At 33.4% G+C, this 16410-nt stretch overlaps 1 protein-coding gene across 4 annotated transcripts in view; it reads right to left on the reverse strand.

Annotated features, from left to right (window-relative positions):
• Positions 1 to 16410, reverse strand: part of LRRC4C (leucine rich repeat containing 4C) — a 1094185-nt gene that overhangs the window by 15372 nt on the left and 1062403 nt on the right. For 2 of the 4 annotated variants that reach the window (XM_049779635.1, XM_049779636.1), the window contains 2 exons: positions 15788 to 15842; positions 15472 to 15538 (listed from right to left, as the gene is read on the reverse strand). The exons of 1 other annotated variant lie outside the window; for it this stretch is intronic. The gene's annotated coding sequence lies outside the window, so the exon portion shown is untranslated. The remainder of the gene's footprint in view (positions 1 to 15471; positions 15539 to 15787; positions 15843 to 16410) is intronic. One more of the 4 variants, XM_049779638.1, reaches the window with a different exon arrangement.

Genomic DNA, 16410 nt, shown 5'->3' on the forward strand with positions numbered 1-16410 from the left:
ACTTCCCATATGTCCCCCAAGAGAGCAGTGATTTCTGATCCCATAGCCAGAGTAATCCCTAAGCATAACTGGGCGTATCTCCAAAACAAAAACCAACAAAAAAGAAATTAAAAGCACAAATGTGGCCCAAAAACAAACAACAAACAAAACAAAACAAACAAAAATAAAACCTCACAAATATAAAAGAAATAGAAAGGAGAAGGTGGTTGGTAAAAAAAAAAGTAAGATGATTTTGATGTTCAACACCCCTAACATTAGAACTGAATTGGAATTGTTCTTCAACTTGATTATCTGACTATTGAGATGCGTATCTATTTGAATTAATCAGCTCTATTTTGAAATCCTGTAGAGCATGAAATACCAGTGAAGGGAAAATTAGCTTCTGTGTGTGGCCACATTAAAGAGTATATCATTGCACACAGAGCAAGCAAGGTTTTATTTTGGAAACTTTGATGTGCAACTTTGGAGCTGTTTATGCCCACACTGTGAATTGCACACAAAGGACGGATGACTAAATGCACTCCGTTTGGGTTCCTTGACAGTATACTGCACTTTCCTCCTTCGATCAGTGCCGAAGCATAAAAAGACCTTCCAATCTATTTTAGCAACACCTAGTAGAAGCAAAAATCAAATTTAGAATGAAGTAAGGAGCAGTGCAAGGCTGGCAGAGTATCGCTAGCTTTTCAATTTCTGGTAAATAGGCCTTCTCTGAGCACAATGATGTAACTTTGATAGACCTAGAAAATTCAATAGCATTACATTTATTGAAGGTAACCCCCCCAGACCTCCACCCACACCGCCAAAAGTTCTCCTATCACATAGACCAAGGTGCACAATTTAGAAAAAGGGAGGGGGACTTTCTTGTTTTATAAATGTCTTATTTATTCCTACCTATTCATCTAGACCACTAGAATATAACTGAATCCATTTATTTTCTCTCCTCAGTTTCTAACTTAGTTCACTAAAACATTCTCTTCTTTTTTGCCATCATCAATTCTTTAAATATTTAGCATGCTTTTTAAAATTATAAATAATTTTATACCAATTTTCTAATTGAATGCTCCTGTAAATTATATGTAATTTTGTTCGTTTGGAAGGCACACCTGTTGGTACTCAGAGGCCATACCTGGAGTATTGTTCAAGGGATGCTGTTAGCTCCTCCCAGCATAACATGCAACATATCATGGCACACTAACGTTTTGCACAATCACTTTCATCACTGATTTCAGATCATTTTAAAATAAATTGCAAATAATTTTGGCTTCTGGCACAAAACTTGAGCCTGCTTTTATTCCAACCTTTTGTCATGCATCACAGCTGCCTTACTTCAATCCTCTAAAACTGTCTGTCACTAATACTAGTTCTGGACCTGTGTGCCTAGGATTTGCTCTACCTCTAAGAAGCACCCTTTGGCATCTGCATTGTGTCCATTTCTGGTCATTCACAATAACCTTAAATGTAACACTCTTTATCATAAAGTCCATCTTCTATCAGATAGTCTGTCACATAATATTTAACCTTGATCCTATCAGCTCCTACGATTTGATTATTTCCTATATCTTTTGTTATTGCCTGTCTATCACAATGGAATATTAAGTTGTATTCAGTAGAAACTTTTTTCTCTATTCAATTTTCTTCACCTAGAAAATAGTCTGTCAAACATTTATTAAGTACAAAGATGAATGAATTATGGATGCTCAAGCAAAGAAAGCAGTAGAGAGGTAACTAAGTTTACAAAATTAGGTAATGTTCACTCATTGATCCTTAGTAGCCAGGCTTACCTAATTAGGATTTACCTAATTAAGAATCTCACTAGTTTCTCGAATATTTGGATAATTGTCTTGTTTTTAGTATTTTTTCATAGGTATTATTGTCAGAAAGAAACATATGGAGAAACAAATCCAAAAGTAATTTTATTTTCTCCTTGCTTTCCTGTATTTTGTTGGGGGGAAGTCTTTGATGCTGAGAAGGGATTAGAATGGGGGAGCTTTTTCTATTTCTTTCTCTTTATTCATAAACAGAAAGATAGTAGAGCAGCCCTATTCTAAGTCTGACCAAACAATGCCCTCTGCTGTATGTGCCTAAAATAACATGATTGCCCTGAAATATGTTTCCGTGATTTAATTCTTCTCATAGCATCTGTATATACATCAGGATTAGGAAGACTTGACTTGATTTACTGGCATTTCCATGGATGCAGATCAGTTAGATCAGAGAACAAAAACTCTCATCAGCTGAAACTCTAATTATCTATAAATCCTGTTTGATGAGCTTGATCATCATATTCCTGGCCTGTAATTCATTTGAACTATTAATGAGAAACTCTATGGGTGTAAAATATCTTCTAATTCTCTTAAATAACCCAAAGAAAAAAAGAGAGTTGAGGCTATATACTGGAACAGGTGTTAGTAGGTCCAACTTGTTCTGAGAAAAAGAGTCAAATTTATTATATTAGAACTTCAGACCCAAAGAGATAGACAAAAATTGCACAAGGCTAAAAAGAAAATTAAATTTTTCTAATTGTTGATCCTCATATAATGCAGAAAAATAAATATGCTTAGCATAAGATTTCTGAAAGTTTATTAATTTTTTATTAAATTCACGTTTAAAGTTGGATTATTTATAAAGATATAAAATATAGATGATAGAATTTCAAATTGAAGGGTGAGATTTGGGATTTCAGGGTCAGGCTTGTATTAGTATAAAATTGCTTATGTGTTGGATTTTATAAAATGAATAATCAAACACTTAAGGCTAAAAGCCTAAACTCCATATAACATTCATTTCCTATGAGTGAAAGTAATTGTTCCAGTGCCCATCTTTAGCCCACTGATGAGAAATATGCCTGTTGTAATAATCCCTGTCTTTAACCATGCACTTATATTTTTATTTATGTCATTTTTTAGCTTTTGAGCCACTCCTGCCTGTGTTTAGTGCTTATTCCTGGCTCTATTCTTCGGAATCATTTCTAGCAGCTTTGGTAGTGAACATATGAGATGCCAAATTTCAAACCCTGGTCAGCCAACATGCAAGGCAAAAACCCTATCCACTGTACTATCACTCTAGCTCCCACAATAATCCTTTCAAATACCAAGTTATATGAATGTACAAACACTTCCAAACACACACACCCACACACATACATACATGGTACAAAGACCACAAATAATTAATAAATAATATTCCTTATCTCCAATGTTGACTTCTACTTCTTTTCCAGGGGAAATTTTTAAAGTAAAACCTTGGGCATTTAAAAAATGACTAAATCTCATTGTTTTTACTATCTGCTGGTAGCAACCCTGCTTGTACAATGTCCAGACATTGTAAAATGGTACCAAGTAGACAGTGGTGGAAAAGTGTAATTTGACCTTTTAAAAGCCATTCCCTTAGTTTGAGACATAAAATTCTGTGTTGATTTACCATAATTCTTTGATTTTTGTCTTTCACCATTCAGCATCATAGCATAAATCAGAGATTATAAGCACATTAACAACAACAATGAAAATGTTAATGATTAAAAGAAGTAGAATGTCTGCCGCTAATACAGGCAGGGGTGGGTGAGGAGGGAGATGGTGGACGTTGGTGATGGGTATGTTGCACTGGTGAAGGGGGGAGTTCTTTTTATGACTGAAAATCAACTACAATCATGTTGTTTGTCGCTACAGTGTTTAAATAAAGATATTATTTAAGAAAAAGAAATAAAATAAAATTATACCCTTACATTTCCTCTTTGCAATCTTCCTCCTGTTTTAGCATGGTCTGGAGTATATTGTCCTGCTTTTGCTTTCCAACTTGAATCCAGCTTTAGAGTTGCATTTACTGTGACCATTTCTACCAGAACCTTTTTCTTATTGGCAGTATTAAGGCAGCCTTCTCCATCTCTGTCACCAAGACTTTAACACTTAGCACATCTGCTTGAATCTAAATGATGTGACTGCATTCAATCTGCTTAATCTTAAACTTCTTAAAGCTCAGAATGAAAATATATCTAGGCATTTCTAAGTATTCCCTAAATTACATTACTAAAGGAAGCCCACATTTCCTTCATTTGGAAATGTAAGCTTACCATAACAAAAAATATATTAAGGTCCACTGTAGAGTCTGTTATATAAACTAAAAAATGAAAATGACTGGTAATTTAAAATAAATGGTTAAAAGGAGAGTGATTATTATTTTTGCTTTTTCCCCAACAAAAATTAAAATAAATTAAAGCTATGAAGATTATTACCAAAAACCATCATGCAATTGGGCAATTCTAAACAATAAATTAGAGTAAAAATCCATCTATTAGCAATAAGTAATGTCAGATACTTCTATTTTGTTTCTTCTATTTTGTTTATTCTAAAATAGCTGGATTAAATAAATTATATAAAAGCTAGAGAAAGAGAAAAACAAAAGGATTAAAGAAAAGTTGGTGGTAGCAGATCACGATGAACTTATATAACTAAGCATCTAAGGGTAGTTTATAGGAACATAAGACTCTTTTTATTTTATTTAATTTTTTTGTTTTTGTTTTTGGGTCACATCCGGGAGGGCTCAGGGGCTACTCCTGGCTCTAAGCTCAGAAATCGTCCCCAGCAGGCTTGGGAAACCATATGGTATGCCGGGATTCCAATCAACATCCTGCATGCAAGGCAAACACCTTGCCTCCATGCTATCTATCCAGCCCCACATAAAACTCTTTTTAAACAAGATATACAAAATTGTGTGGTGGCAAACTAGGAAATCATGGCTTACACATCTTTCACAGTAGTATTTTAGGTATATATTAACATTGAATCAGGGGAATACCCATCACCAAATTTGTCCTCCTCCCATCCCAGTTCCCTTTCTGCAACCCATATACCCCCACCAACACCCCCCACCATCACCCCCCAGGCTGCTAGAGTAGGTGGACCCCTCTTTATCTAGCTTACTATTAGTGGTCATATATCTGTTTGGTCCTAGTACCCTCCCTTGTTTCCCCCTCTATTTAAGAGGCGGAGCTAGATAAATCGAGTTACGTGGTTTTGTTTGAAGAAAAAAAAAAGCAATAGAATGGGGTACAAAATTAAAAAATAAATAAATAAAAAAGAAGTCAAATACTTTGAAAATGGGTGGAGACCTTCTAGAGGCTTTCAACCTCAGTTTGAGAGAGGACATGAAAAAGGTAATTGAAACACCACAACAATACAGAAAGAAATATCAAATTAAATATAGGTTCATACTTAAAGAAGGAGTGTAACAATTTCTGATACACAGTCAATATTTCATGGCTGTTTGTTGTTTTTATTGGTATTGTTATCTGTCTAGACCTGGTGACAGCTGCAGTCCAATTATGGAAAATGATTGATATATCAGACTATTATAATCTGATGCTAAAGTAATTTAAATCATACAATTAAGTTTTCTTAGTTTGATGTCTCATCAGCCATCTTACTTAATTGTAATTTGCTTTTCCATGAAAATGCCTAGTTTAATTCCATGGACTTCACTGACATTCATGAGTGGAGTTCAAAACATTTGTGAATTTCCTATGTAAATGTATGTATGTATGCCATTGTGTATTTTCATAGGAATATTATGCATCACTTTAATAAAGAAATTTATGACTACCCAAAAGTTTAAACTGTACATGAAAAAGATAGATTGGAGTACTCAACGGGTCTGTTTTAGTCCATGAAATAAAGTAGTAAATTGATATTGTATTATATATCTTCATTTCTCATGTGTTTAGTGAGTTTAAAATTTTCTAATAATGATCTACTAAAATAAATTTTTTTTGGTTTTGGGCCACACCCAGTGACCCTCAGGGGTTACTACTGGCTCTGTGCTCAGAAATTGCTCTTGGCTTGGAGAACCAATATGGGGCACCTGGAGATTGAACCATGGTCTGTCCTAGGTCAGCCACATGCAAGGCAAACTCCCTACCACTGAGCCACTGCTCCGGCCTCTAAAATCAAATATTTTATTGTAATAAGCTGAAAACTATATTCCATTCTTTAGTACATTCTTCAAGACAAGTGGAAAAAGTCTTGAAATTCAGTCTTCTCCTGTGACAATGTTTCTTGTCACACACTTTAAACACTAGTTTCCAGATGACAATTTGTCACTCCATGTCATTTTTTTTTTTAGAAATTTGTGTCAATATAAGAAATAGGATGAAATGTGATGAAACAAAGTCCTTGAGTTTCCTAAACATAAAAGGGATGGGAGCTTCCCTGTCCAGAATATTCATTTCACTATACTTCCCAAAGGAAACTATGTATGCACTGGTAAAGTGATTATAAATATTAACCTTCTCAATCTCTTAGGATATTCTTATAATTATGAATAATATTAAATGAGACAATATCATGCACATTAACATTAGGGGAAGATCGGGCATATATTAGTAAGAAAAAATACAGTACTTCCTTAAAAGTAATGTAACCAAAATTCCAATAAGAATCTCCATTCTCTCTTAAATCTAATATTAGAAGAAATCAAGCTGAAGAAATTGGGCATACATTTTAGTTTCTCAGGTTATACAATTCCATGATCTTTTCTATAATATCTGTCTAAATCAAAAAAAGCAAAAATTAACATAAAATAAAAGAGTCAATAAAAGGTTGAACATCTCTACTTCTATTTCATCAACATCTGGAAAAGTCACTCTTCTCATCTTATCAGTTTTCAGAGGCAACTGGTAATTATTTTATTTATCTATTTACATTTATATTGCTAGTTACACTTAGTAAGTTTTTGTCCAGGTTATATCAAAGCAAATAATGAATTTGTTCTCTGAAGATAAATAAGCCATCTTTACATGAGACTCTGGCCAGGTAACTAGAAAATGTTTGTAGTGAAGTGTATAATAATGTTCCTTATGATTAAATAAATTGAATTCAGCCTAAGAAGAATTGATAACTATTAACCACCAATTTCTCTTAATACTTAGAACATGCATTATATATGTATTAAATATATATGTATACATACATAATTATGTATACATCAAATTATCATAGTTTTATAAATTAAAAACAACCAAGAAACAATAAAATTTAAAGGGCATATGTATTTGTGTATTAAGTACTACAAAATAAATGATCAAGCAAGTTAAATGGAATATAATAAATCATATAGAGAACCATTCATACTTTAAAACCACCCTCAAAAATTTTACCACACACTTTCTTCTGTTTGTTAGAGTAAAATCACTTATTTCCTTAATAGTATCCATATACATACATAAATACATATTAATATATAATTTTGTGTGCATCTCTATGTATATATCCACAGAGAATTAATAAAAACATAAAAACATATCTGTTTTATCTAAAAAGATAAAAACATATCTGAAATAATTTTTAGTAAAATGTTAGGAAAATATTGTCTTAATGCTATATCAACTTTAAAATATATATGACTGAGTCTATTTCCTAACCCTCCATGAACTTTATCTATGAGAGAACTCTTCCTATTCAGTAGTTTACCATCATCTATTATTTGGAATATTTCACTGAGTGAGACCATTCTAACAAAAAAAAAAAAAACAGTGCCATAAGTTAAATTGACCTGACACATGGCTATACTGAATAACATGTAGGTAATTATGATTATATTAGTGTTTGGGGTAGAATCAGTAGACTAGAAAGTCAGAAAATGCTTGATGGGTGTGGATTTAGGAGGTTACATTGACTTAGATACACATTCTAAGAGAGGAAAATAGGCATTTATTCCTCCACATTAATTGTTGACTGCTTACTAAATGCCACTTAGAGTCAAGTACACCACGCAAGCTCACCAGAGTAGAATTTATGAATGAGTAAAGAGAAAACTATAATATAAAAGAAGAAAGTGCAATAGGCAACATATTTTAGAAGCTCACACTAATAAGGATTAGGGACAGGAAAAATGGTAGGAAGAAAAGGGAAGGAAATAAGAGGGGTAAAATGAGAAGGAAACTAGGTATATATGTTGTGGTTGAAAATATATGCCAAGAGCATGAACAAAGAACAGCAAATAGCACAAAAAACTTCTATTAAGAATATATTATGAAATATGTCATGAAAATAAGAGGATTAAAGTAGAATAAGTGAAACAATATGACTGTAAACCATAGTCAATAGTTTCTATTCTTCATTAAGTCATAGAGTTGGCAATAAATACTTTTATCTTAAGTATAGTATCTTTATCTTTCTATATATTTTTGAAAGCAGTAGGGAAATGGGAAGAATATTTATGGAAAAGTAAATTTGAATGTTATAGGATGCAGATAGGGAGATGTGTATTCTAAGACTCAATTCTATTATTTGAGTAATAAAGATACAAAATAATGAGAGTATAAACTAAATCATACTAAATCTCTCTTTTTATTTCTGGTTTTTGGACCACACCCAGTGACTTGATTTCTCTGCTGTATAATCCTTTCTCTGTGAGTCTCCCTTTATACTTCACTGACTCCCTTGCTTTCTTAACTGTCAGAGATTGCCCTATTTTCAGATTTACGTGTATTTCATTCTTTAAAACAACAGAATAAGCTTAGGAGATCTAATCCTGGTCCTTATGAAGATCTCAGAACCACTTGCCTTCCAGTTTTCAGCATGACTTAAGAGTTTAATAAATTCACCAAAATGACCCACAAAAAACTGATAAGGAAATTTTCTTTAATTGAGTCTGTGCTTATGCAATCTAAACAAGAGGAGGAAACAGAGTAGACTGTGTGATTTCCAGGCAACGTCATTTAATCAGAATGTAGATAGAGGGATGGCCTCCTAATTGGAAGTGGAACTGGTTTCAAGTAGCCGCAACACCGTTAACATTGCATAAATAGGAAAACCTGGCGATGACATGTCAGATAATGGAAATGACTGAAATCACTGATTTCTTTGTTTTCCTTTAGTGCTCACAAAAGTGGAAATTATATGACAAATGCAGACATTTGGGAATTGGATTTTTAGTATTTATTTCCTTTAGACAGTCCTCTTTTTCCTAGGTGCCATGTTAAACAGAGCCATGCATATTGGAACCAAGTTCACTTTTCTGCAAAGCATTCTCTCATAACAGATTTGCTATCAGTTAACATTGAATAATGCAATGTGGACTCAGCACCTATATGAACAAACTTTAATTGAATCTTGGTGTAGAATTAAAAACTCCTTGTATTTTTATATATTGATTTGTCTATGGTGCCTAATTTACAAATAGGAGAAGAATTAGAAATGTGTAAAAATGAGATAAGGAACAATGTCTTCTTTAAAACCTTAAGAGAATAACAGTGAAAGCCAAGGAAAATCTCTATGTAAACATTATTAAAACACTTTTCTTGTGTTTTTAATAAACATTACTTTTTGGTTACTTATTCTATTTGTCTCTATTTTCTGAAAAAATGCACTTTAGAGAGAATGATCTGATTAATGGTAATATAAAGATAACAGCCAAGTTTAATATGTCAATTATTGATACTGATTGCTGGGCTACATTCTTTTTTCTATAAAGTAAATATAATAGGTGGTGTTTATATGTCAAAGGAATACTAGAAGGATAAAAATTTCGCTACACAAATTGGCACACATCAAAAAGAATAAGAACAACCAGTGCTGGCATGGATATGGGGAGAAAGGGACTCATATTTAAAGTTAGTAGCCTTTTTTGAAAATTGTATATATATATATATATATATATATATATTTCTCAAAAAACTAGAAAATGTGTTTCCATATGACCCAGCAATACCACTCCTAAGAATATACCCAAAATCCCCAAAACACAACTATGAAAGCCCTTTGCCTTATTTTGTTAATTGAAACACTATTCCCAATAGCCAGAATCTGGAAACAACCCAAGTGCCCAAGAACACATGAGTGGATTGAGAAACCATGTGGTTCTACTCAGTTGTTATGAAAAGTAAAGTCATAAAATTTGCTTGTATATGTGGCTATGAAGAATATTATGCTGAAAAAAATGAGTCAGAGGGATAGACATAAAATGATCATACTCATTTGTGGAATATTAAAAAAGGATATCATATTATTAATATCCAAGCACAATTGAAGTGATGGTCAAGAGAACCAGTCCATTGTAAGAAGCTTGCCAAAAACAAGTAGGGATTGTAGTTAGAACAGGAAAGAAACCAAGAAGATAATGATCATTGGAAATGATCACTCTGGATAAGAACAGGGCACTGATAGAAAAAAATAAAAGTGATAAACATAACACTATTGCAGTAACAAACAATATTTTGAGAGAGAGAAGAAAAATATTTACCACAGAGGCAGGCAGGGGAACTGGGGACATTGATATTGGTGGCAGGAAATGTTCACTGATGAAGGAATGGATAATGGACATTGTATAACTAAAACTTACTTATAAACAACTTTATAATGTAGTATCTCATGGTGATTTAATTAAATAATGTATTTATTATAAACAAGCAAATGTAAGTGTTAAAAGAGCTGGAAAGAACAATCAGCAGGTAGATTGCTTGCCTTGAATGTGGTTGACCCAAGTTCAATCCATGGAACCAAATGTAGTCTAGAGTGCAAAATTAGAAGTAAGCCCTGAGCACAGCCAAAAACAAAACAAAAATATTGTAACAAAATATGCATCATAGAAGATTGAATTATGATATAATGATTGCCATACTTATCTTGCCTAGTTCCTAGTACTCTTTTTATTTCATTGATAACATATTTCTCTTTTTTATGCATTACAAAGATACTACATACATTCATATATTTTGTTATAAATTAGTAAAATTAATAAAATAATGAAAAATACATGTCACAGAAAACTTAAAAATACAAAAAACATTGTGATGCTAGTACCTTAATTTAGGTGACAAAATGTGATGTGAATAGAAAAGGAAGATAGATGAAGAAAGATATAATGATGACACTTCCAAAACAGCAGTAGTTTACCCACTTCTCCTTATAAGCAAAATTTTATCCACCTCCACCTTTTTCTTTGAGCTGTCAAAATGTTGACTCTAAAGAATTTAGAGCAATTCCTTTTCTTATCTCCTCTACCAAACTCAAATCCACTGAAAGATGTATTGGAGCATTGAAGAAATATTCTATAAAATTTTATTTATTATTCACTGTCATTGAACAAGAAGAACAGGGTCACAGTTCACTCATTTGGCAGTGCCATATGTCATCTTTTATGTATAAGAGTGGCAAGTGACACATAGCCTCAACATATTTTCTGTAGCACCTTTACCTATTCATATGCACTCCAAGCATTGTGAGGTGACATTATGATTATATGTCTGGTTAATTGGCTTTAGAGATTATATTCCTTAATTTTTTCTAAACTAATATTCACACTATGTAGAAAGGAGTGTATAGGGATTTTTTCAAATACAACATGCAATGGTTCTAATAATAAGGCAATCACAAGCATACAACAAGGACAAGTGGCAGAATCAGAATGCTATATCTTAGTATGAACTCCCTGGTGAAATAAGATTATTGTAATTTAAAAAGTTCATTTTGTCTAATTCTGCATAAGTGTGTGTGCTTGTGGGTATGCACAAGTATATGTCAATTTGACGGTCACTCCTCTTAAACAATCACATCTGATCACAATGCCTTAGTTGTGTAGTTTTTCCTGAATTCACTGGGTGCTCACTGATATTTTTGATTAATATTTTACTACTTTTTAACCCCACACACTTACTCCATTCTGATTTCTAAGTAAAGCTTACTTCAATTTAAAAAAAATCAATGTTTTTATTTGGGGGGTGCTGTCCCTAGAATTGAGAATTACATTTTTTAATTTCCCTTTGATTCCTTGGATATAGCCTGATAGTATCTACAAATAGTCTTAGTAAGTGTCCTCCTCCTTCATTTCTACTTTCATTCTAGAAGATTCTTCCTCTTACAACTCATTAATTAGAAAATGAACATCAAATTCTGGTGTTAAGTCTTAGAACTTGTGATGATACATGTCAAATTAAAAATAAAAGTACCATATTTTCCGGCGTATAAGACGACTTTTGAAACAAAAAAAAAGTCAACCGAAAATCAGGGGTGGTCTTATACGCCGAGTATATCCCGAAAAATGTTTCAATATGCTGCTAAACTAAAATTGTCTGAATAATGCCATAAAACGAATTTTCCAACTCGATCCTGCATCAATCACTGGCCAGGCTGGTTGGACAGACTCTCTAACTCAGCCAATCGAAGCAGGTTTTTTATGCATGCAAATTATACAGTGTTCTGTATCCGAATCTACACTGTAAAAAGCCTGCTCAGATTGGCTAGAGTCAGAGAGGACGTCTATTACAGTATAACCTTTGGACCTTTGCTTGTTGTGATTGGCTCACTGTGGAAGATACAGTTACAGCACAGGAACATTCTGTCTGATACAGCAAATATAGGCCTAAACCTATGCTTTAACTGTGAAATTAGGGGGTCGTCTTATATAGCCGGTTGTCTTATATGCCGGAAAATACGGTAATTTCTGAAGGAGAAAGACAAATATTGAATGATTTCATTTACATGTACAAAACCCAGAAAAAGAATAAGGCTAATGAAAACAATCCTTAGCTTCTGCCCACAGAAATGATGTTATCAAGATTAGAGGTAGCAAAAATGAACTGAAAAGATTCCATGGATTCTGAAGAATATATATGATATGTTGATGGTTAATTATTTCATTAAATCATTAATATTTCTTTAGGTAAACCAATGAAATAATAAATTAAGATTGACAAAATATATGATCAATTTTTCAGGCTTTAATTAAAGTAACAACCCATAGGTACAGAATGATATTGGAACTTAAAGATATATAGTAATGTGACAACAAAAAAAACAAAAACAATACTGGAGAACTAATCAATACAAATGAGTTGGAGTGGTTACTGAAAAAGAGTAGCACTGGTATCCTGGGGAAAGATAGATGAACACACTGTTTAGTTTTGTGGTGAAATCATATGCTTACACAACAAAGATCTTTAGTCCAAAAATTAAATTGAATTTAAAAATAAATAACAATTCTTAAAGAATCAAGTACAAGATCTACTTCATTAACTGTACACATACATTGTCAATAAAAAAATATTTTTCCTAACCAGCAATAGGGGCATTATATTATGTCTTTTTATTTCTTTGAGACCAAAGTAATTTTATACAATTTATGAAATATATGATAGTTTTAAAAAGCAAGTGTATTATATTTTGGAACAAAATAAATCAGAAAGTGGAGGTAGGAAGGCAGAGTCTTTCAACAGGGCAACATGCTATGATTATTTTATAGAGACAATTTAATTTAGTACTTATCAATGAATGAAGTAAATATTCTCTTAGTGTACCATTTACTGTAAATCACACAATTAGTAATGTTTTGATCTTATATCTGTCTGAATTCGTGCCATTAAACCAAGGTACTGTACAGATAAGCTTTGTACTAGTTATGCAGCTTTAGATAAGTGACTTACTAATTTGGTGACTCATTTCCTTAATTTCTAAAGGGATATAGAAAAATACCACTAATAGTCTGTCCTGGCTGTATTATTATACCTAATTCTAGGGAAACTACGTTTCTTAGAAGTACTCATATTCATTTTGTCTTGGGGAAATTAAGACATAACTGCTAAGAGACACACTCCTGGCTTTACAGCCAGTGGTAGACCCTGAAATTCAACGATTGATTCTTCCTATATTTTCCTTCCAAGATAGTACCTGGCGATGAATTTTGTTATGATATTCTAAATGGAAGACCCATTTACTTAAATGGAACAACATAAAAAGTACATAGTAGTTACACAACCCAAAGCATGATTTTTCCTTTGCTGAATAAGTTTCTTCCTTCAGAATATAATTATCAAAACTTTGATTTTGTGCCCCATTTAAAAGATATGTTAGGATACAGGAAAAACTCAGAAATGAGTGGAATAAATGCAAGAAAAGTTGGTTATAGCTGGGGATAGCATGTTGACTCTGATAAGCATGCTGCAAATTTTCAACTGGCGGCCAGTGTGTGCTCCTTGAGTAGACTTCACTCTCAATTCTTTTATTTTTGAAGAAAAACATTTCCAGCTAATAACACAATTACACTTAAGTATCAGAGCTCATTTTAGTATTATTGCATTTGTTAAATCTAACTGAGTCCAAATTACTTCCTCATGGCTAATAAGAGAAACGGGAGGAGGAAAAGAGAGGACGATTCAGGGGGAGAGAACATTGCAAGGGTCAAAGGAAGAAAATGAGGCATATACAGAGTGACAGAGGGAAAAACTCAGAGCTATCAATGCTACATATTGCCTCTAGTCCAAAAAAATGTCAGTTAAACTTGCTGCCCATGGTTTCTATGGAAACCCCTTAAGTTAAGAGTGGAACACAGACGTTTTTTGGACTGCAATTCACAAGCTGTTTATTTAATTATGATGAAACATGAGACTGTTAGAGACAATACTATTATCAACCTGACAGGATTTAGAATTTAACAAATAGGTATGGCTAAATAAAAAGTTATTTTAAAATAATATATTAGCTTCTTGTGAACTGCATGTAGATAAAATGCATTTTGTTCTACAGGACTTCACACATTATTTCCCACAGGCAACCCCAAATTAGCCAAATGACATTCGTTAAAAGGGAGTTCTTCAGAGGCCTCATGCCAATTATACCCTCCCATGCCCAGTGAACAAAACCAAGGTCACAGCATATTTTCAATTAAACCCTGGATAGTACCAAAGTGCAGCACAGCTGGAAAAGCAAGAACATTATTACCCCATAAGTCATTTGTGAGCAATGAATAGGTCTCTAGTGTTTTTTTTTTCATTTTATAGACATTTGAATATAAAATAAAGAAAATAGCTTCAGATTAGCTTTTTCCTTCCAAAAATAAACAACCACTTTTTAATGCATTATTCCTGCTAGCCTGAAGAAGAAAGATTGGAAGCATTACTTTTCACTCTCTGGTAGTTGAAAAAGGTTTGCTGAGCCTATAACTTGATCAGAGGGAAATATCAGATTGGTGGAATCATTTACGCCCTTCAATAAACATAGTTTCAACCAACTATGTATAGGACACTATGTTAGAAGATGCATGACAAAAAGATGAAGTCCCAATTGGAAATGAATTATAAAACTTTAAAAAATTATTGTGCTTAATTTATTTATAAATATTTGCAAAGGGGCTACCATGGTTCATAGAGATTTGATTCAACTTCAATTCTGGATCTTGCCTTCCAGATTATTGTAATTCAATAGAGATAAAATATTCTGATAGTAAGTCATAGAGCAGAAAGTGAATGTTTCTGAATTCTGCCTCCCAATCTCTTTATGTCTGCAGAAGCTTCATATTCAGGTTCAGTTCTGTGGCAGAAGTTAAAGGCATGGAATTTGACATGACATTCTGGTAAATGTTTAAGTGAGGAGACAGATCTGGGATGATTTCCATATTAGAGTTACATTTCCAGCTCTACTCCTGACTCACAGCCACCCTTACCAAATCCTTAACCCAGAAAATATGACCAAAAGAAGAAGCACTCACAAGAGAAGTGAATCCCTGGGAGAGTCATCTCCGGTGTCAGGCTGGGAACAGGAAGGTTGTTTCTAAACTGGCAAAGAGAAACATACAAGACATTTGCAAATATGACTCAGTGAATTTGTCTTTTCAGCTATATTGCAGCCTATTCGTTGAAATTCGGTTGTGGTTCCAGTGCCAGGGCTTCCACAAGTTGCTCGTGCTAGCAAAGCCAGTCATGGCTGTGATTGGATTTGACAGTGTATAATGAGCCACTTCACATTAACTGCAGTTGTCGTGTTCAGCATATTGTGGAAAAGATTTAGCATAAATCATCACCCACCTAGCTCTCCATTGTGGTCTCTATGCTGTAAATAGGCAATGTGTTGTTTGCCAATCTAAAGAAAAAAAGAAAATATCCATTAGGACAACTCAGCAATTTCTCTATCTGCTGCCACTACCATCACCACTGACAACATTGGTGACAATATTTATTGACTCACTACTGTATTATAGCACTCTTCCTGGGCAGATAGCCAAGGCAGCTATTTTAACCACTAGCCATTTTGAACAAAGCATTTAATGCCAATAAAAAAGTGCATTTGGAGTCAGAAGATCTGTTGTCTCTACTTGGCTCCCACTTATTGAATGCATGACCTTAAGCAAGTCACGTTTTCTCTCAGATCCACTGTTCTGATCAGAACCATCTCTTTAGAGCAAATAAAATCATGGATTTTGAAGTTGGATAGGAAGTGGTTTAACAGAATACACTGAACGATTAATATCAAGTGAGATATTAGAAGTTTGAAGAAGACATTTGCTGGAAAATTTCGACTGGGATTTTCAACACCCCCTGGCCTCCTAACCTTCCTCGCCCCCACACACCAAATCTAATGAACAATTGAGATAGATTCCTTCTCCTCCTCCATGTTCCCCATCTCATTCTCCTCCCACTCCCAAGGTACT

The sequence above is a fragment of the Suncus etruscus genome, chromosome 9, assembly GCF_024139225.1.
Source record: "Suncus etruscus isolate mSunEtr1 chromosome 9, mSunEtr1.pri.cur, whole genome shotgun sequence".
In the NCBI taxonomy this organism is placed as follows: Eukaryota; Metazoa; Chordata; class Mammalia; order Eulipotyphla; family Soricidae; genus Suncus; species Suncus etruscus.